The 23031-nt window shown below is 45.4% G+C and overlaps 1 protein-coding gene across 9 annotated transcripts in view; it reads left to right on the top strand.

Moving 5' to 3' along the window:
- Positions 1-495: 495 nt before the first annotated feature.
- Positions 496-23031, top strand: part of slco4a1 (solute carrier organic anion transporter family, member 4A1) — a 210971-nt gene continuing 188435 nt past the window's right edge. For 4 of the 9 annotated variants that reach the window (XM_038803506.1, XM_038803501.1, XM_038803503.1 and 1 more), the window contains exons 1-2: positions 507-571; positions 1056-1162. The gene's annotated coding sequence lies outside the window, so the exon portion shown is untranslated. Of the gene's footprint in view, positions 572-1055; positions 1163-23031 lie in introns of all 9 variants that reach the window. The other 5 variants (XM_038803507.1, XM_038803505.1, XM_038803504.1 and 2 more) reach the window with 3 other exon arrangements.

Below are 23031 nucleotides of genomic sequence, written 5' to 3'. Positions count from 1 at the left end.
CGAGCCAACATTGAATACCATTTATGATAACAATAAATCTTGATAAAACACTGGAGTGCCGCTGTCCAATTCTGGGGGCGTCATGCAAATCTTTATTTCACTGAAAGAAGCTAAATGAGGTTTGGGGCAGGTCCAAAACTGTGGCTGAAAGTCTTTACGACTGGAATTTCTTGGTTTTTGCAGATTATAGGATAACTTCGGTTGAAACAAAGGTAAATCAAATCCATTACATGAACAACTGCCACCGTGCAACAGGAAGTAACAATTTCATTATGCGAGAATCACACTGACTAGGGCATAAAAGATTACCCCCTTGACAGCGTGGGTTCTTGAAAAGCAAAGGGACAGGCATTTCTCCCTCGTTTGCTGTGACTGGGCAATGTTACTGTCACTTCGCCGGTGTTGCAGCCTCTGGTTGGACACACTGCATAACGCCACAACCCGATAGCTAACAGCAATTGGTCCAGCCGGCTGTCAATCAGCAGACTCAATTATTCCTTGCTTCATGAATGAGGGTTTGAACCTGAACATGGACATGGGCAGAACGTGAAGACGGGAACAAACGTTACATGTGAGTCTCTATCTTTTTTCTTACTTTTCCAGATAGTAAACCGTAGACAGTTACACGCATTAACCTTCCTCCAAAAAAATGATCCAAATAACACACCCTGGGATGAAAGCTGACATAATCAAACCCAGATCTCCCCAGTCCAATGCATATAGAATTATGGATTACAATTTGCAACGTGAGGTCTATGCGAGCTGATCTATCTGATCCTTTGTTTGTATTTTTGGGGGGACATGGTTTGTTTAAAAAACATCTTACGCCCTTATTTTGTTGGTAGGATTGTATGAAAATATCCAGATACACGTTGTTACATATTGATCCTTAGTCTTCTAATACATCGTTATCTTTTGTGATCTTTAGGAAGGTTTTATGTAGAAATGGTCGTTTTAAAATACTGCCGGTTTTAAAAACATCAATAGGAATAAAATGCGATCTCATCTAGCGGTATCAGAGTCATCTAGCCCTCATTTAATTTTTTTTTTGCAAGGTTGCTGTGAGCGACAGGGCAGTCACTGGGGTTACTACAGGTCACACCTGCTGTATATTCGTCCCAAGCCCGACTAGCAGGTGGAGCAGGGTGTGCTCCAGATAATGGTGACCAGTTCCTGATAGCACTGCACAGCGGAACAGTTGTAATCACCTGGAGATTGAACACGCTGTTGAGGGGCATTTCTGTATGTCTGACAGAAGGCACTACACCACGCACATGTTCCCTGAGAATCGGCAAATTGTGATGATCTCTGATTTACACAGAGAGATTTTTTGGAAACCGCGTTGACGTTGCATGAGTCATCCCGAGCGTGTGTAAAGTACTCTCTTTATTTCCCCTAAATCAAATAGAGCAGGCGTTAAGGTTTTTTTTTTGAAGGTGCCTTATTCTCTTTTCCTGTGGCATCATTTTATTTTCTGGCTGGGGACCTCCCCAGTCCAAAAGATAGAATTAACCTTTTGAGGCATATTTCACCCGTCTGGGTGGTTATACGGATAATATGGGGGCGAATTCTCTGTTGGCCGACACCAAAATTGGGAAAGGCGATTGGGCGAAGAATCGGTTCCGATCCCCAAATCGTGGCAGGCGTTGATTTGACGCCAAATCGCAATGCCCCAGCACCTCGACGGTGCCGTCAGTGCGTTCCAGAACGCACGTACAGTAAACACTGTTTGTATATCATTAGCGGGTCCGGCCCGGTATCCTCCGGGGCCTCCGCGATTCTCCACGTCCGATGGGCAAGTTCCCGACGGCACGGTTCACTTGCGCTTTTAAAAATCGTGAAACTAATGTTGTGGTTGCTGAGGGAGGGAGAGGGGGTATGGAAAGTGTCCAACATTACTATAGTTTGCTGACAGTTGTGCCGCTGGCCGGGGTTCTTCTGCCAGGGCCGGGGGAAGTAGCGGGTTGGGTGGGGGGGGGGGGGGCAGGAGGTGTGCTGTGGGGGCGGGGTGGAGGAGCATGGACTGCAATTGCCGCAGTTGGCAAGGTGGCTTTGCAGCTGCGCACACTGCCAACAGCCCACTTTGAACTTAGTGCCACAGGTCGTATAACCGACCCATCAGCTGTATGGGCACCCTCCAGCACAGCCAGTGCCATCTTGTTGGCTGGGATATGTGTGTGTGGGGACTGTAATGTGTATATGCAGCTGCAGCTTGTCAGCCTCCCGAGTGTCAATCACGGACCCGGTGAATCCCGCACCGTTTTTCATTGGAATCGATTGTGTTCCACGCGGCACCGGTGCTAGCCCCTCACCAGTAGCAGAACTGGTCCAGGTGTGGTGCCAGATTTTCAGTCATGAAAGTCCACGAATTCTGAGTTGGCGTCAACACTTAGTCTCAGAAACGGAGTATCCCGCCCTCCATCTTTCCTGCCCTGAACTCGCTCTTTCTCTTCTCTCTCTCTCTGCAGTACACGGTCGACGATATGTTTGTAACTTTAGAGTGGAGTTGTTCAAACTCAGATTTCTAATTCAAGTCTTATTAAAAGCTCAATGTTATCCATCTTTCCAATTTAGGTGAATTTAAATGAAGATGTGGGGGGTAGGGAAAGACACGTGGATTAGCTTGTGAAGTATAAATAATGTCTACTGATGAATTCAATCAAATTCTAATCAGGTTGTTTAAAAACAGAATCTATTCCATGTAGCATGTATTTTGGAAATAAATTTGGCAAAGTATAGACTTCGGAAAAGAACAATTCTCTCGGGTGAAAGTCACGCTGGTTTTTGCTTGTACAGTGGCTTCCTTGGCCATTCTTTCCACTGGCATTATAATTCTCTGTTGGGCTGCTGCAGTCACTTGCTGCTGAGGCTCTGCTTTCTCTGGTTGGAATTTTTCTAAGTCTGCTTAGACATTTCTGATTTACTCCTGTATGTTCCAACCTGTGCTGGACGTTTGCTCCCATGCTGCTGTTGAATGATCTCTGCTTTTTGCCGCTGTCTACTTGCTTCCTGGCCCTTGACTGAAATTTGATTCCCAGGTATGGACACTGTGACCTAAACTGAAGCTTTATGACCTTGGCTACACTTTCCTCTGGCTGCCCTGCCCAAACTCCCACACTCGGGGAGTCCTCCTTTGTCGCCAAGTCGCACCTTAGTCTCTCCCCCTTCTGACTGGCTGCTCTGGTAACTTGTCATTTTAATTAACTCACGCTGTACCATCTCTCTTCGCCTTCCTTTCAAACATTTGTTCTAAACTGACACCAGTTTCCATACCCTCCTCCCACAACCCATCCTTAGATCTTTGTCCTCCTTTTTTTTTAATCAACTTGTGGATCTCCTCATCCTCTGATTTTCTTCGGCTGCCCATATGCTCTCTTCTGAATTCACTGCTTTTGTATCTTCTCTAAACCGCTCCCTTTATCAGATACATAAAAATATGTTGCAATCTTCTAGAGTCATGAGTGCTGACAAGGCTATCTCTCATCATTTCCTTCCTGCACATATTATGCACAGCCTCACCTTCCCTCTAGCCCCGATTCCCTATTGTGCCTGCTCCTCGAAATAAACATTTTCTCTTGTCCGTTCACTGGCACCCCTTCACTTACAATGTACTTTCCAACTCCCCATGGCCTAACCTTTGGCCAACCATGCACATTTATTGACACTTCTCCAGCCATTGATTAGCTAGCACAGCTACCCCCTTGGAATCACAGAATGGGCGCAACACAGGAGGAGGTCAGGAGGTCCACTGGATACATAAGAACATAAGAACTAGGAGCAGGAGTTGGCAATTTAGTCCCTCCACCATTCAGTACGATCATGGCTGATCTCATCTTGGTCTCAACTTCACTTTCCTGCCCGTTTTCCATAACCCTTCAACCCATTGCTCATTAAAAATCTGTCTATCTCCTCCTTAAATTTAAGTTGGCTCGCTGCATGAACAAGTGAGCTGGTCCTACCCCTCAACCCTTTCCCTATAGCCCTGCAATATTTTTCCCTCAGGTGCTTAACCTTTTAAAAGACACGATTGAATCTGGCTCTGCTACCCTCTCAGGCAGTGCACTCCACTCAAAGTGGGATTGTCACTGGACTAGTAAACCAGAGACCTAAGGTGCTGCTGTGGGGATTGGAACTGAGTTCCAAATTCCACCACAGCAAATGGTAAAATTTGAATTCAATAAAAATAATGACCATGAAACCTATTGTAAAGGCCCATCTGGCCTCCTTCTGAACTGTCGTGATTCTATGATTCTAATGTTATTTTGAGAGAGAAATCTGCCATCCTTATCCAGTCTGGCCTATATATGACTCCAGATCCACAGCAATGTGGTTGGCTCGGTAGCACGGTAACACAGTGGTTAGCACAGTTGCTTCACAGCTCCAGGGTCCTAGATTCGATTCCCGGCTTGGGTCACTGTGCGGAGTCTGCACATTCTCCCCGTGTCTGCGTGGGTTTCCTCCGGGTGCTCCGCTTTCCTCCCACAGTCCAAAGATGTGCAGGTTAGGTGGATTGGTGGATTGCTAAGTTGCCCTTAGTGATCAAAAAGGTTGGATGGGGTTACTGGGTTATGGGGATAGGGTGGAGGTGTAGGCTTTCCAAGAGCCGGTGCAAACTATTCAGCCCTTTGAACCTGCTCCGCCATTCAATCAGATCATGGCTGACCTCTTCCTGGTCTCAAATCCACCTCCCTGCCTGGTCCTCATATCCCTTTAACCCGTTTTAAAATCGGAAATATATCTATCTCCTTCCTGGAACCATTTAATGATTCAGACTCCACCGGACTGTGGGGCAGCAACTTCAACAAAATCCACCTTCTGCGAGAAGTAGTTCCTCCTCATCTCACTTTTTATTGTGTGCAGTTTTGGTGTCCTTATCGAAGGAAGGTTGTCCTTGCTATGGAGGGAGTGCAGAGACACACTTTCAGCAATTGATGCACGAGGACACCAAGGTCTCGATGAGTATCTACCTCATACATCTCATAGTCCAGAACTATGGGTCAGTTTAGGATCAAGAAGCCTTTTCGGACTAAGGTGAGGAGAAATTTCTTCACCCAGACAGTGGCAAATCTGTGGAATTCACTACCACAGAAAGTAGTTGAGGCCAAAACGTTTTGTAATTTCAAGAAGGAATTAGATGTAGCTCTTGGGGCTAAAAGGATCAAGGAATATGGGGGAAGGCTGGATCAGGATATTAAACGTGATGAGCAGCTATGATCATAATGAATGACGGAGCAAGCTCGAAGGGCCAAATGGCCTCTGCCTGCTTCTATTTTCTATGTATGTTTTTATGTAAGTGCATTTTGTCATGTTAAAGTTGCTATATAAATGCAAGTTGTTGAAATATTATGGAGGTTAGGAATGCGGTCCAGTGTTCAGTCCAAGTATTATTCCTGGGCCACAATAAAGTATTTTCGGCGAGTAAAATAGTTAAATTTGCATCTGTTATGAAAGATGTGCTATTCCCATCCTTTCTTTATTGCAAATCTGCCAGAGGGGATCACACACCCTCTCGATAAGGGTTGCATGGTGACAGTGGTTAGCACTGCTGCCTCACAGCTCCAGGGCTTAGGTGACTGTGGAGTTTGCACTTTCTCCCCGTGTCTGCGTGGGTTTCCTCCGGGTGCTCCGGTTTCCTCCCACAAGTCCCGAAAGACATGCTTTTCGGTAATTTGGACATTCTGAATTCTCCTTCTGTGTACCCAAACAGGTGCCGGAATGTGGCGACTAGGGGCTTTTCACAGTAACTTCATTGCAGTGCTAATGTAAGTCTACTTGTGACAACAAAGATTACTGTTATTATTATTCTCGTGCAGCTGTTGGAGAATCAGATACATTCATGCAACATTCCCGATTTTCACATTTACCTGCTCACGTGGGTTGTCACCTGAAGTTTCGCTCTCTCATTTATGTTTTAGGCATTAGCCTAACCACTATTTCTACAGCGCAATCTGGTCCATTATTTTTTTGGGCATAGTTTGCTTTTATTTTGGTCGTTGAGGTTCAACCAGTGTTATTAAAGTGGCCAATTACTTGATTTATTGTTTGTAATGCCCTTAGATGTTAGAAAGCACATTACTTCCTCTCAACAAAAAAAACAACATTTTATTTTTAAGGGAAAGGAGCACTTATCAGCCCAAGGACAAAATGAGAGAGATCACAATGGATAAATTATTATGGCTTGCAAGTTAACATCGTTGACCCATTGGTTAAAAAAATAATTCTTGATCATGAGAAGAGAGAAGTGGCTTTGTGGTAAAGTGCTTCCCCTTAACGTTTGGAGTAGTGAAAAACAAATTTTTTAACTTTTGAGGAAATAGTAATTTTGATTTAACCTTCAAAATACTATGAATAATTTTGCATGCATATGGAAAATGAAGAGCTGAGTGTGAACACCTGAAACAATGCAGTGAAACTTAAAAGGGGATAACAACTGGAGAATATTTAATCTTCCTCCTACCCTCTCTCCCAGCATCTTACATCACTGCTTTCAGTGGCATCACTGCTTTCAGTGGCCTTAGTGGTTTCCTCTGTACTGACAGGTGTTCAACGCAACAGCAAAGGCAGCAGAGCCAACTACATTGTTTGATTATGTAACCTTCAAAAAAAGAAACACAACCAATTTTACCGTTGTGTGTATTTGTACAGTAATGAGTCCTGCACCCATTCTGGGGATTAATGTGAAGGTGGAGTTTCCAATCAGTAACCTAAAAAAGCACATACACAGTATCTTAACTGTTAAGATCTATCACAGAGGAATGACTCATACCTCATTGTAGTAAAATAATAAGGGCTTTGAGATGGGAGAGAATAGGGTTGTAAGGAGGCTGTGGAGGCACTTAGCAGACTGGCTTAACCTGACGTGAGATATCAGAACAGCAGGGGCATAGCTGAGAGTGAAAAATGGCAGGAGTGGGTACTCCTACAAATACTCCACAGCTAGAATATTTGGTTGTCTTTGGTGGCAGTGAGATCAGAGGTAGAGCAGAGAGGAGGCAGATCTTTGACGGACAAGACGTGAGCTGCAGGGCACTCGGTGCGTCACACCCACGAAGTGGGGAAGGAAGCCTAGCTCAGAACTGTTACATTTAACAAATCATATTTCTCGGTTGAAAAATGAGCAGCTACATCTGGCGTAAAACACAACACAATTCCCAAAATATGAGTTTCCTCTGATCCGCTAGACTAGCTTAACATAAATAAAAACAGAAAATGCTGGATAACCTCAGCAGGCCTGGCAGCATCTGCGGAGAGAAGAAACCAGAGCGAACGTTTCGGACCTAAATGATCCTTCTACGGAAGGATCACTTCTCAGTTGTGCAGAAGGATCATTCAGATCTGAAACTTTAATTCTGGGTGCGATTCACCAGAAACATTTCCAAGCCCAGTTTCGGGAGTGTTTGGTGAAGTGTCTCTCGGTGGCTGCAGTGCCGGGTTTGACACTGCTATTCAACGGCACTTTGCCGTTTTTGGAGTGTTTCGGGGAGGTTCTTCCCATCGTGGCCACACTTAGGGAGTTTTCCTACACTGGGAAGCTGACCTTGCCACCAGCACTGGCTCCTCAAAGATTGGGGTGCCATTTATTTTTTAAATTTAGAGTATCCAATTCATTTTTTCCAATTAAGGGGCAATTTAGCATGGCCAATCCATCTACCCTGCACATCTTTGGGTTGTGAGGGCGAACGCCACGCAAACACGGGGTGCCATTTTGAACGGCTGCCACGATCTCTTACCCCCCCCCCCCCCCACACACTTTCAGGACACCTCGCTTTAAGGACCACCCCCCCCACTTCATCCCCTCAACTTTTCTTTGGCTCCCTCAGACTCTCCCCCCTTTACATGGCCCCCCAGACCCTAAATCCTTGACAGTGCCAACGTGGCTCAATGATACTGCCAGGATACCAGGCTGGCAGTGCCCGGGAGTGCCAGGGTATAGCCTGTCCTGTTTCTGACCGCTCAAGGGGCTTTAATGGCCTGTGTGTGATCCTCAGAGGTGCCACCACGCCTGGTCCACGATTGTGGAAACCAGTGCCACACGGCGTCTGGTTGAGGCCTCGCAGACTAGGCAGTTAACCCCCGGCGCCGGGCGAATACGACGTTTGGACATTCAAATTAATCACACCCAGCAAGCGTGTGATCCAGGTGGCGCCGAGTTTGCAACTGGCACGGAGCCTGATTTGGGGCTCTCCCGTGATTCACTGGGCGTGACGCGGTGGGAAAGTCACGCTCTCTGTTTCTCCACAGACGCTGCCAGAGCTGCAGAGTTTATCCAGCATTTTCTGTTTTTATTTCAGATTTCCAACATTCGCAGTAATTTGCTTTTATTGGAATAGTTTTAACAACCTGGCTGATGTTTGAGACATTAAGGATTTGCACAGAGTCAAGGGAAGGTCATATTTCCTGTACATATCATCAACGTTGAATTGTTTGCTTGTCAAAAGGTGGTTTTGAATGATTGTTTCAAGAGAAATGAGGAAGTTGCTGTAATTTTAAAAAGATTCCAGCCATTTATGCCCTTGAATGTAATAACCAGCTACCAGAAATTCACAAAACTATTTTTGTCGATTTTTCTCAGCAGTTTGTGAATATTTTGAGTTATCAGATCATTAAAGGGAAACAGATGTAAATTGAGCGCTGACCTCGCAGTACATTGCCCAGAATGACTCTGGTTGTTTTTTAAAAAATTATTGATTCACAGAATGTGGGCATTAGTGGCCAGGCCAGCATTTATTGCCCTTTTCTAATTCCCCTAGAGAAGGTGGTGGTGAACCGCATTTTGAACCACTCCAGCCAAATGTGGCATTGATACACCAATAGTGCTGTTACGGGGGTGGGGGTGAGTACCAGGATTTTGACCCAGCGACTGTGAAGGAACATTGATGTATCTCTAAGTCAGGAGGTTGTTTGGCTTGGAGGGGAACTTGCAGGTGGTCATTCTCCCAAGCATCTGCTGCCCTTGTCTTTCTACATGGTAGAGGTCACAGTTTGGAAGTTGCTGTCGAAGTAGCCTTGGTGAGTTGTTGCAATGCATCCTGTAGCTGGTACGTACTGTTGCCACTATGCATCAGTGGTGGAAGGAATTAATGTTGGAGGTGGTGGATGGGGTGCCAATCAAGCAGGTTACTTTGTCCTAGAGTGTTGAGATGCTTAGGTGTTGTTTGAGCTGTACTCACCCAGGTAAGTGAATAATTCTAGTCTTTATTATTGTCGCAAGCAGGCTTACATTAACAGTGCAATGAAGTTACTGTGAAAATCCCCCAGTTGCCACACTCCAGCGCCTGTTCAGGTACACAGAGGGAGTATTCAGAATGTCCAATTCACCGAACAGCACGTCTTTAAGGACTTGTGGGAGGAAACCGGAACACCTGGAGGAAGACACGGGGAGAACGTGCCCACACCGCACAGACAGTGACCCAAGCCCGGAATCAAACCCGGGAACCTGGCGCTGTGAAGCAGCAGTGCTAACCACTTTGCTACTGTGCTGCCCAAAGACTTGTGTCTTGGGGATGGTGGACAGGTTTTGAGGATTCAGAAGGTGAGTTATTCACCAGTGGAGTCCTAGTCTCACACCTGTTCTTGTAGCAACAGTATTTACATGGCTGGCCCAGTTCGGTTTCTGGACAATGGTAACCCCCAGGGTGTTGAGAGTCGGCTATTCAGTGGCAGTAATGCCATTGAATGTCAAGGGGTGATGATTAGGCCCTCTTTTCTTCAAGGTATTCATTGTCTGGCGCTTGTGAGGTTCAAATGTCATTTACCACATCGCTTCCCTCTTTTCGGCGATAACTCGCTACCGAGTAAGAGTGTCCAACTGAGCTACCCCGTATTACTGGCCATCAGTTCTGTGGGTTCTTGCATGGCTGATGAGCTTGATTCTAGCTAAATCTTTAACTGCGCACTTGGCAGGTGTTTCCAGGAGGTAGGATCACTCCTTGGACTCCAGATCGCTGGTATTCCTTTCCCAGGTTCCTTTACTGGGCCCCTTGCCATTGCATATCCTCAAAGAATTGTGTCCCTTCAATCAGGAGGTCTCTCCAAATGGGTCTCCTCTGAGCAAGGTCTCAGGTGTTGACATCTATGTTGCGTTCTTGAGATAAGCCTTCAGGGTGTCTTTGAATCGCTTCCTTTGTTCTCCTCTTGTTTGGAGCCTTCCTTGAGCTGGATAAAGAAGATTAGCTTTGGCAGTTGGGACTCCTAAGCGTATGGCTGGCCCAGCGGAGTTGAGTTCGGATGATCATGGCTCGATGCTGATGCTCTTGGCTCCTTCAGAGATGCTGATATTAGTACGCCTGTCCTCCCAGCTGATGTGGAGAATCTATCTCATGCAGTGTTGATGTTACCTATCCAGGGCTTTCAGGTGGAGTCTGTATGTAGTCCAGGTTTCTGAGCCGTATAGAAGAGTTGGGAGGACAAACACCTTGTAGGCGAGGTTCCTGGTGTCAGCACGGGTGTGGTAGTCGTCAAAAACTCTCTTCCTTAGGTACCCGAAGGAGGTGCTCATGCCTTCTCAGCCCACTTAACAGCCTCAGCCTGAATGTTGCCCAGGTCTTGCTGCAAATTAACAGGATGTTTCAGTATCTGAGGAGTGACGAATCATCAACAAGCATCCCCACTTCTGACCTTATGATGGAATGTTGTAGCCGTACTGAACAGGGAAGGGGGCAGCTAGTTCTGGAGCAGTTGCTGGAATGTTGTCAGGGTCCATAGCCTTCGCAGTATCTAATGCCTTCAACTGTTTCTTGTTATCACATGCAATGGATTGAGTTGTTGAAGACAGGCATCTGTAATGCAGGGGACCCCAGGAGAAGGCCTAGGTGGACCACCCACTTCCGAAACAAATGAAAACTCCTTCTGTGATCAACGAGACTGGAGAGGGACTTGAACCCTAACCCCATCAGCTCAGTGGTAGGAGCAGTAGCAGCTAAACCAGTTGGGCTGTAGCAAACGGGGTGTGAAAATAAAATATAGGTAGGTTTTCAATATGTTTTGAATGGCTTTCTTTTCCTTCCAGTGCATGACAGCCAGTCTTTTTGGGTGAGACATTCAATAAGTTCTTTCCCAATTGGATGCCATGGCACCTTCAAGGAAGATCGGTGCAGTTCCCCTCATGTGTTGACCAATATTTGTCCCCCAAACAATACCATATTTCAGTCATTGTGGTTTGTGGGACCTTGATGAGTGCGAATTGGCTGTCGTGTTTCCTATATTCTAACAGTCACTACATCTCAAAAGTATTTGATTGTAGATTCTATGATTCTATAGAGGGATATGGACCAAATGCAGGCACACAGGTTTAGCTTAGATGGACTTTTTGGTTGGTATGGATCAGTTTGGGCTGAAGGGCCTGGCTCTGCGTCGTAAATTCTCTGATGTAATATGTTTCTGGGATGTCACAAGTCATCCTTTATTTTTATTAACCTAATTCCATGTGTCTAGAAATAGTACTAGGGAATTAAAGCACTAAATTGAGTGGAATAAACTCACAAATGTTTAGGTGGGACATGTTATGTTTCTCTTCCTGTGCCGAGGATGATCCCGAATGACTGGGGATCATGGACACGGATCAAGGATTTCATGTTGTAATCAATTTTTTTTAAGGCACTTGGGTAATGTTTATGCTTAACCTGAGAATTAATTGAGTGTAAGGTCACCTCTGAAGTACTTGTATTCACACACAAGTAACTGACTGTAAATAACGCAGTTAATTTTATCTGGTTGCCTGGTTATTGCCTTCTTGAAGGACAGGAGAGTCAATCTTGTGTTAGCCCTGTTTATTTAGTTTCCAAAGTGCGTACGTGTCGCAAAACATAAATTTGAAATAAGAGTACAATAATCATTGTCTTTACTTTCCTCTCAGTTGGAAACTCCTCCCTTTTTGCTCCAATCTTTCGCAAATATTTCAGGAAGTGCAAAATTTCACCAAGATAATAAGATCAAGGTGATCGCCTCCTTATCTTCTGGATTTTTGTTTTTGAAACAAAACGTTGTTTGAAGTGCAGACAATATACTGTGCAGTTGCGTTCTAATGCTCAGAGGTCAGACTAATTAAATATACAGGCAGAACTTAGTTCGCATTGCTGTGCTTTGTTCAAGGAACAATTGACCTTGAGACTGAAGGCTTGGTATTTGATTACTTTGGCCTCAGTTCATTCCAAATAGTTGTTTATTGCATTGTTAGTACATTTCTATCGAATAAATTCAGGGTGCGCAATCTTTGTGAGGAAGGAATGGTTGTTTTAGATTTGTAGATATTTACAGCACAGAAGGAAGCCACTCGTCCCATTGTGTCCACAAAGATCTGACCACACTAATCCCATTTTCCAGAGCTTGGCCCATCGCCCTGGAGATTATGGCAGCGCAAGTGGCGATCTAAATACTTCTTAAAATATTATAAGAGCTTCTGACTCAACCAACCTTTCAGACAGTGAACGTTGAGGACAAACTTCCTCAAAGGTACTACAGGTCTCAACCCTGTACTCTTGAGCACCGCTTTGCTGCTGGGAGCTTGGGAATCCCTAAATATACCCATTTATGTGAACTTGTGTACTCAGTTTTTCGCTCTCCTCTCTTCGCAGCTTGGAGATGACTACATGCCCTAGTTTACTGTCTCTCTCCTATAGTGCGACTTCTTTTTATGAACTATGTAAGTTGTCACCAGAAAGAGTTAACAGATGATTCTGCTCATAATCCAGTTGGCTGATAGTGCACGCACATTCCATTGTGAGGACAACAAATTGCATTATTATACTGCCATTAACTCGGATAAATGTCCTGAGGGATTTTGTGGACGTTTGGTGGAAAATTGACACTGATGAAAGACAGATTGTGAGCAAAGGCCAAAGGAAATGGTCTTTGCTTGGATTTCAAAAGGTTTCAGGGCAATGGGAGAAGTGCGAGGGAGCTCAAGTGTGGGGATAAAGGAGAGTGAAAGGGTGGCTGTCAACAATGGGGCAAAGAGGCAGGGATATGTACAAGCAGCCAGTTAGAGGAACAAGGAGCCTGAGAGGATTTGTAAGGCTACAGGGGTCATAGTGATTGGGAGTGGCAAGGTCAGGCAAGGACAAAGTAAATAATATTAAACTTGGGACTTTGGTAGGTTAGATTTCAAGGCAGGTTGGCGAGGCCAGGATTGATGCGAAGGATTGGCATGTGATGGGACGTGAGTAACAAGAGTTTCTATGAGCTGGACTCTTGTGGAGGATAGGAGATTCACAAAGAAACCTTTTCAGCCTTAGATTCTGGAGGTGACCATGGCATAAATGAGGGAGGGGTTCAGCAGCAGATGGTTTAAGTAAGGGGAGTGGAAGAGATGTTTTGGAGGTGGAGATGGCCCTGATGTTGTGGACATTTAGCTTGGGTTCAATGAAGACTCAAATTGCAAACAGTCCCGTTGAGATTGAAGTTGATAATCAACAGCGAAGTAGTAAAATCATTGTCAAGGACCAAATAGTGATGCCTTCAATCTTAAGAACATAAGAAATAGGAGCTGGGGTAGACCACATGGCCCAGTGAGCCTGCTCCACCATTCAATGCCATCATAGCTGATCTTGGGCTGCAACTGTTATGTCCCAGAATCTCCTCATGTCCCTTAATTCCTCAAGAGACCAAAAGCAGATCTATCCACACATTGAATATATTCTTTTTTTTTTTTTTAAATTTAGATTACCCAATTCTTTTTTACAATTGAGGGGCAATTTAGCGTGACCAATCAACCTACTCTGCACATTTTTGGGTTGTGGGGGCGAAACCCACGCAGACACGGGGAGAATGTGCAAACTCCACACGGACAGTGACCCAGAGCCGGGATTGAACCTGGGACCTCAGCGCCGTGAGGCGGTTGTGCTAACCACTAGGCCACCGTGCTGCCCTCACATTGAATATATTCAACATTGGAACATGTACAACTCTCTGGGGTAGAGCATTCCAAACATTCGCACTCCTTTGAGTAAAGAAATCATTCCTCATCTCGTCCTAAATGATCGGCCCCTTATTCTGAGACTGTGGGCCTGTATTTTAAATTTCCCCCAACCATTGGAAACAGTCTCACAGCGTCCACTCTTTCAAGCCCTCTCAGAATTGTCTAGATTTCAAGAGATCGCCTCTCATTCTTCTGAACTCGAGAATATAATCTCCGTTTACTCAGCCTCTCATCACAGGACAGCCCCCTCATCCCAGGGACCAATCAGTGAACCTTTGTTTCTGATGTAAGTATAACCTTTCTTAATTGTAGAAGCGAAAACTGCGCATTGAGGGCAGAATTCTTCCACGCCCCCGCAGGCGGGTTCAATGGCGGGCATGGGGGGAGGCCCAAAAAAACGGTTTTACGACAGTGTGAATTTTCCACGGGATCTTCCAACGGTGCCTGCCATGGTGGATTGGGAAACCGTCTGTTGGCCATCGTGAAACTGATTTTTACCCCACTGGTGGCGCGACTGGAACATTCCCTCCACGTTCATTTTCCACGATGCCAGCGGGAAAATACGTTGGTCCAGACCACATCTGGAACAATGTGGCATGCAGATGCCTGGACTTACCTGAAGAATGCTTAGGCCTGTCTCCAAAGTTCGGAATGGAGGATGCCAGCAACCCTGAACCTTGAACACCACAGCTGTGGGTGAGTGAGCATCTATCAGGTGGACCTTCCAGCTTTAGTGTCATCGAGGAGTTCCATCTTACAGCCTCAGGGTGTTCCTGGAAATTCATCTTCTTTAGCAGGAGGCCCATCTTCTTTCCTCAGGAGGTCTAGCTCTTTCTTCAATGATGGGTCAGTGATGTTAGGCACCTTTTCAATATGACACCCAGATATGATGGCAGAATGTGAAACTCAAGCCCTCCCCACCACAGATTACAGCACTAAACCACTAAACAATTAATGAGTGAGGGACTGGAAGATATGGCATGGTTTCCTGTCACCTGCACCGGGAAACACTCCCGACCCCGCCTCCCCCATGGGAAGTTAGTTGCAGATAGGAGAATTCCGGCAAGTATTCCAGATGCTTCCCAACATTTACCGGGAGGAAATTGCACCATCAGGATCGGATATCAAGTATTCAGTCTAATCGACAAGAGGCATTAGAGAGATTGGGAGAAATGATGGAGTGGGAAGCTTTAATCTACTCTTTCAGAATCCAATCCTGAATCAGGCAAGCGATCCTGAAACCAACTCAATCCCAGTGATGCAGTCCACCTCTTCCTCCCCTTTCCATGGTGGGTAACCACTAGTTGTTAACAAGGAATTGAATAAACCAGTTTGAGGAACTCTTTCCGAGAGGCATACTGAACAGCACAAATGTTCAAATATAACCCTCAAGATAGATCATAAACCTTGGATGGTATGTCACTTGGAATAATTGTCAAGATCTTTTAGAAGGAATTCCAGGACTACTTTCAAATGTAAGCAGCATTGTTGGCATACCTGTTATAGGAGGTAACATGCTGCATTTACTAATGGGTTAACCAATGAGAGATGATGGGTTCCCACGTCTGACATGGTTTGATACAAATCAACAGAATCCTAATTGAAGGATTATGGGGTGGAGAAGGTTGTGTGTCAGTTCATACCTGTACTTGTCCTGGTAGATGCCAGCTCTGACAAATTTAGAAGAAACAAAGAGTTCTTTGATTTTTCTTGTCTCGCTTCAATGATCTAACCAAGACCTAAATCAGGTTAGCTTGGGACTTATCAGCAGAGTATCAGAAAAGTCCTTGGGGGGTCCAGAAGTCTGAAGCAGACAACTGAAGAGGTTCTCATGTTCTCAGGTGAGATCTAAGTTTTGAGCAGAGACAGAGTGCAGGGAGTTGAGACTTCAATTCAGCTACCACCCAGCAACAACGTAAACATGGAATAGGTCTCTCTGTCTCACCTCCTTTAGGTGAGGGCCTGTATTGAGTTAGCTTGTTTGATACCTTTGTGAGGGCCACAAAGAATCCAGCACGAGTTTGTAGAGTCAAGCTGAAAGTAACTTTATCGACAACAATATGTACACAGGGCCAGGAGTTCACTACTGGTTTCCTCACTAGCCGGTACCACACTGGCCAGCTCTATTCATGCAACTGTACTGCTATTGATTATAATATAATAATAATCTTTATTGTCACAAGTAGGCATACATTAACACTGCAATGACGTGTGAAAAACCCCTAGTCGCCACATTCCGGCGCCTGTTCAGGTACACAGAGGGAGAACTCAGTATGTCCAATTCACCTGATCGCGCGTCTTTCGGGACTTGTGAATGGGAACCGGAGCATCCGGTGGAAGCCCATGCAGGCACAGGGAGAACATACAGACTTCCCAAGCCGGGAATCGAACATGGGACCCTGGAGTTGTGAAGCAATAGCGCAAGACACTGTGCTACCATTCTCACTGGGGGAGCTCATATTACTCAAGTTATATGGGGGTAACCAATTGTCGCCAGCCAATTATTGTCAGAAGTAGGCTTACATTAACACTGCAGTGACGTTACTGTGAAAAGCCCCTAGAATCCGGGCAGGTTATAACAGATACCCAGAACTATGGCATAACATGCCAAATAAATCAAGGTGACCAGTACATCACATAGACCTATCTGTCAAGCTGAAAGTTATGTTCTTCACACTGCTGAATAGGATGCTCTGATGGTCAGGATGGTGGAGGCTGGAAGATGCTGTCTATGCACCAGATGTGGAAACAGAAGCCCGTTGTGACACGGCTGCACAGGGAAATCGGTTTTCTTTTTGAAACTGGTTTACCCAAACCATCAGCGCACCTCTGAGGGTGAATATTAAAATGTATCCACAGCCGCCCTTGAGGCTTATCATTTTAATTATAAAGCTGTGACTAAGGACTATTGTGCGCTTTTCAAAAAAGAAAAAACAGATTTGCAGCACCATTTCCAACGCCTGACCACCGATGATTTCACAATTGAGCTGACAACAATTATTCAATTCATTTGCTGAATTCATTTCAACAAGATGTTTAAATTCCTGTACGTGCTCCTTATAATTCTCATCCCAGAGGATATACAGTTTATACGCCTGTGAGCTGGCAAAATATCACACCATGCCCTGTTTCTGCTCCCATAGAAACACACCAGATTTTTATAGGGATGTGATGCTTGCCTGTTCAGTAATTGCTGTCTTGCTTGTTTTTTTGTTTCGCTGTGAAAAACATAAGAATTTGCATGAATATGTGACTTGCTGGGACTTTTCAAAGGGAATGATCTTCATGACCTTTTTGAAAGAGTTCCAGCTTTTAAGTTCCCTTTTCTTGGAAAAAAAAAAGTGGAATAGTTCCACAAGTGCCCGTTACCTTGAACTTCATTCTTACAGTCGAGGATGATTTGCTTCCACACTAAAAATGAGTTCTCAGCTGACTAAGGAGCCCAATGTGCAGCCGACCATCTCTGTCACAGGTGAGGCAGGCAGTGGTTAGACGACCAGGTGGGTGGGGTGCTCGGGTTGCCGTGCGCTGCTTTCGCTTGGCTTCACCTTGCTCTCAGCGATATAACCCGAGGTGGCCGGCTCCTTCCCGGATGCTTTTTCTCCACTTCGGGTGGTCTCGGGCCAAGGATCCCCAGGTGTCGGTGGGGATGTTGCACTTTTTTCAAGGGGGCTTTGAGGGTGTCCCCAAAGCCTTTCCTCTGCCCTCCAGGGCCTCGCTGCTGGTTACAGTGGTGGTTACATTACTGGACAAGGAATCCAACCCCCCATGACAGCTGGCGAGTTTAAAACCAATCAGCTTGGGGCAAAAAAGCTGGTATCGGTTATGGTGACCCTGAAATGATAGGATTGTTCTAAAAACCCATTTAGTTTACTAATTTCCTTCAGGAAATCAATCTGACACCCTTACCAGTTCATGGATTACTCTGATACATTCTCCACTGAAGTGGCCCAGCAATCCACTCAGTTCCATTCAAGAAGATGGCACACCCACCACCCTCTCATTGGTATCTAAGGATGGGCAATGGGCCAGGTCCGCATCCCACGAATGAACTTTTAAAAGTATATTCTTGATGTGTGAGTTGCAGTGAGTAGAAACTCAGAATGGTTACCTTCCTCCCTCAAACTAGGGGTACAGAAGCCGATATATTTCCTGCTATCTTGGCTTAAACTGGTTGCCTCAGCACAGATCAACAACAGGACTGGAGGTCTTTGCTCCACAATGTTTTGCTGACCAAACTACTGAGGGAGAACTGGGGACAGTTTTACTCTCCTCCTCCTTGAGGTATTCAGCTATCAGTTGATTCCACACAGTGAGCATAGCAGTTGTTCCCAGGCTCCTCTTGTGCACCCTGAAGTACATGCTAGGCTTTTGCTACCTTGATCACAATAGAATGCCAGGAATTAGAGAACAGATAGTAAACCACCAAAGAGTGAGGCATCAGAGCTGGCAGGAAAACTAATCACTGGGCAGCTAAGGTCAGCATTAAACATTTCTCACCCACCGACAGCACAGCCTTGCACAGCAAACCTTTTCTATTCTGTTCACATTTGATGTGTCCCATTCGCAACTCAGAGTAGCACCCCTAGCAGTCTGACCTCTCTGTCCTCCAATTTCCATTGTTAATGGGAACTTTGAAGAACGTTACCAATTAGAATTGAATTTGGAAGGTCTGCACAGCACTGTTGGTCTGCTTGTGCCAACCAGGAACTGGGGCAAGACAACATAAGTTTGTTTGTCTTACAAACCTGAACCTTGTAATGTGCAGAGAGGGGAATGTTTCACACTCTCTCAGAGGTGGTATCATACCCAGGTGGCACAATGAAAGAGGCCTGTGTTCATTCTCTCTCTCAGAGGTGGTATCATACCCAGGTCGCACAATGAAAGAGACCTGTGTTCATTCTTTGGAACCATTCAGTTTTTTTGAATGTGTGCTATTTTAAACAAAATAAATGGTGTATACTGGATTGTTTCAAATGCTTTCTTTGTTAATTCTTTTTAATCCTCAGGATCTTTACAGCAGTCAAATATAGACCAGAACTAACTGTGTTATGGTTAATGGCTTTTTCCTCTGTTTCCATATAATCTGGCACGGTAGCACAGTGGTTCGCACTGCTGCTTCACAGCGCCAGGGTCCAAGGTTTCATTCCCGGCTTGGGTCACTGTCTGTGCGGAGTCTGCACATTCTCCCTGTATCTGTGTGGGTTTCCTACAGGTGCTCCGGTTTCCTCCCACAAGTCCCGAAAGACGTGCTGTTAGGTGAATTGGACATTCTGAATTCTCTCTCTGTGTACCCGAACAGGTGCCAGAGTGTGGCGATGAGAGGAATTTCACAGTAATTTCATTGCAGTGTTAATGTAAGCCTTCTTGTGACAATAAAGATTTTGATTATTATTCTGAGGAGTGCCGGCACCTGGTGGGCCAGCGATTGAGCATGGTCACGCCCATCCCCTTGATGATACTGCTGGGGAATGAGGGTTTCCAGTTGGAAGGGCTGGGTGGGTTTACACATGACCAGAAGCCCTCAGAGCATTTTCAGGATACTGTCAGCTGTCAACACCCTTAACAGCCAGGAGCCTGTAAGTTGCAGCTAGGGGTGGGTTTAAATTAATTTATGCAGCAATAGGAGTCTCAGCCAGGACACTCCAATCCCGAGGGGGACACCCCAAATCCACGCTCTTGCCACCAGGTCATTCGCCGCTATTCCCTGAGGTCCAGGCATAGAACCCCCACCAAGGCCGAAAAATTTGAACAGTTTGCTTACCTCTTTGCTCCCATACTTGCACCAATTTTTGTCCTTGTGACTCCCAGCTGAGAGGGCTGGAGCATCACGAGAGGGGTGGGGAGAATAGGGCTTCCAGCCTATTAACCATATTAAAATGCATGGTAATCGCGCTTTTACATGGTGTCGCCATTGGCAGGCGAACAAAGAGTTGGAATGGGGTTTGTACCCGGCACCGATCCCATTTTTCAACTCATACTCCATTCTCATTGGATGGGGAAATCCACTACCGCCTTCAGGCAATGGAGAAGCCACCCCCTATTCTTCAATGCTGACGTGTTCCCCATTTCAGTAACTAACTCTGGTGGTGCATTCTGAAACCTTACAGCCGCTTGTTTATTTTATTTATTAAACAAGTTTTCATTCTACCCAAAGTGTTCTAGAGGCAAGATGGCACAGTGGCTAGCACTGCTGTCTCACAACGCCAGGTTCAATTCTGGCCTCAGATGACTGTCTGTGTGGAGTTTGCACTTTGGCCGCATGTCTGTGTGGGTTTCCTCCGGGTGCTCCGGTTTCCTCTCAAAGATGTGCAGGTTAGGTGAATTGGGCATGATAAATTGCCCCTCAGTGTCCAAAAGGTTAGGTGGGGTTACAAGGATAGGGGCAGGGCATGGGCCTAGGTAGAGTACTCTTTCCAAGAGTTGGTGCAGACTCGATGGGCTGAATGACCTCCTTCTGGACTGTAGAGATTTTACGATTCTTGCATTTAATTATCTATGTTCTCACATTCTCGAAAATTAATGCATTTCGAACCACCCTGTCTGATATTTTCATAATTTTAGATTTATCAGACCGCTCTTTCTTGATGTGTTTTTAAAAATTTCCTCACCCCAGACCACATCCTACTGAATCTATCTTTTCTATCGCTTTAACATCCACAGAATCACAGAACCGTTAGAATGCAGAAAGAGGCCTTTAGACACATCAAGTTTGCACTGGCTCTCCGAAAGAGCATTCTATACGTCCCACTCTCTGCCTTATCCCTTTAACCCTGCACGTTTTTTTATTTTCAGATAGTAAATAATTCCCTTTAGAATACCTCGATCAAACCTGCCATCCACCACCCTCTCTGGCAGTTCGTTCCAGATTCCAACTACCTGCTGAGTGAAAATAAAGTCCTTACATCGCTTCCAAGCCTTTTGCCTATTATGTTGAATGTGTGCCCCTTAGTTCTTGGTGTTTCCTTGCGAGGGAACACTTCTCACTATTTACCTTGTCCATGCCCCTCAGGATCTTGAATACTTCTATTCAAATCTTCACTCAACCTTGGATTGGATTTTGTTTATTGTCACGTGTACCGAGGTACAGTGAAAAGTATATTTCTGCGAGCAGCTCAAACAGATCATTTAGTACATGAAAAGAAAAAAAAATACATAATAGGGCAACACAAGGTACACAATGTAAATACACAGACACCGGCATCGGGTGAAGCATACCGGAGTGTAGTATTAATCAGGTCCTAAGACCACAAGACGTTATAGCAGAATTAGGCCACTCGGCTCATCAAGTCTGCTCCAAAAGAGGGTGGTTTAGGAGTCTGGTAGCAGCGGGGAAGAAGCTGTTTTTGAATCTGTTTGTGCATGTTCTCAAACTTTTGTATCTCCTGCCCGATGGAAGAAGTGGAAGAGTGGGTAAGCCAGGTGGGAGGGGTCTTTGAATATGCTGCCCATTTTCCACAGGCAGCGGGAGGTGTAGATAGAGTCAATGGATGGGAGGCGGCTTTGTGTGATGGACGGGGCTGTGTTCACAACTCTCTGGAGTTTCTTGCGGTCTTGGGCTGAGGAGTTGGAATACCAGGCTGTGACGCAGCCAGATAGGCTGCCTCCTTTTCTCCAAGGAATACAGACCCAACCTCTCCAATCTATCCTCGTAACTACAGTTCTTTATCCCTGGAGTCATTCTTGTGAATCTCCTATGTTATCTTTCCAATGCCTTCATAGCCTTCCTCAAGTATGACACAGAAATGGGTGCATTCCTCCAGATGAAGCTTAACTAGTGTCTTATACAAGTTCAACATGATCTCCTTACTCTTGCACTCAATGCCCCTAGTAATAAGACATAAGGTGCTATGTGTAACATTGACCGTTCTCTCAACATTCAATGACTGATGTACATATACACCGAGGTCCCTCTGTTCCTGCACCTCCTTTAGAGTTTCTCCTATTATTTTATGCTGTCTCTCCACATTCTTCCTGTCAGAGTGAATCACCTCACACTTCCTTGGGTTGAACTTCATCTGCCACTTCTCTGCCCAATCCACAGATATGTTTAGGTGCCTTTGACGTTCAAGTCTATACTCATTGTTTTTTCCAATTAAGGGGCAAGTTAGCATGGCCAATCCACCTACCCTGCACATCTTTGGGTTGTACGGGTGAGACACACGCAGACACGGGGAGAATATGCAAACTCCACACGGACAGAGATCCAGGGACGGGATCGAACCCGGGTCCTCAGCGCCGTGAGGCAGCTTCACTAACCACTGTGCCACCATGCCGCTCACAAGACTGTACCCATAACAATTGACAACTCTTTCAATTTTGGCATCATCTGCAAATTTTGAAATCATGCACTGCACACCACTGCTATATATCAGGAAGAGCAAGGGCCCCAACAATGACCTCTGGGGAACTCAGGGGATCTCCATTGCAAATCCTCCACCAATCTGAACAACAATTAATTATCACAACACTGTTTTCTGTCACTCAGTCAATTTTTTGTCCAACACTTTACACTATCCTTTAGTCCGTGAACTAGAATTTTGCTCACATATCTGTTGTGTGGCAGTATATCAAGTGCCTTTCAAAAATCCATCTGCACCATGTCAGTGGCATTGCCCTTATCAACCTTCTCGATAAACTCCTCAAAAAACTCCAGCAAGTTAGTTAATCATGATTGTCCCTTCATGAATCCATGCTGGCTTACCTTAATTATCCTGCACTTGTCTAAGTGACAATTGATTTTGTCCTGAACTATAGTTTCCAGAAGTTTCCTCACCACTGAAGTCAGACAACGGGCTCATAGTTGTCGGCATTATCCTTGCACCCCTTTTTGAACAAAGATAAAGCACTCGCAATTCTCTGGCACCACCCTTCTTATATTGTAAAATCCAAAACTGGATGCAGTACCTCAACTATAGACCACAAAGTGTTTAGAAAGATTCACCATTGAGAAACCATTTTCTGACCTCCGGTGGCGAAATGCACATGGTGAAGAGAAGAAACTGCGGGTGTATCAAGGCCTGGGAGCAAAGCTGGCCAAGAGGAGGGCCAGCTTCAACCGGGTCAAGGTGGCCATCTTTAAAACGGGGGTGAAAGTCGGAGTAGTGTACCCGGCC

The sequence above is a fragment of the Scyliorhinus canicula genome, chromosome 7 (genome assembly GCF_902713615.1).
Source record: "Scyliorhinus canicula chromosome 7, sScyCan1.1, whole genome shotgun sequence".
In the NCBI taxonomy this organism is placed as follows: Eukaryota; Metazoa; Chordata; class Chondrichthyes; order Carcharhiniformes; family Scyliorhinidae; genus Scyliorhinus; species Scyliorhinus canicula.
This window is presented reverse-complemented; position numbering and strand designations above follow the sequence as displayed.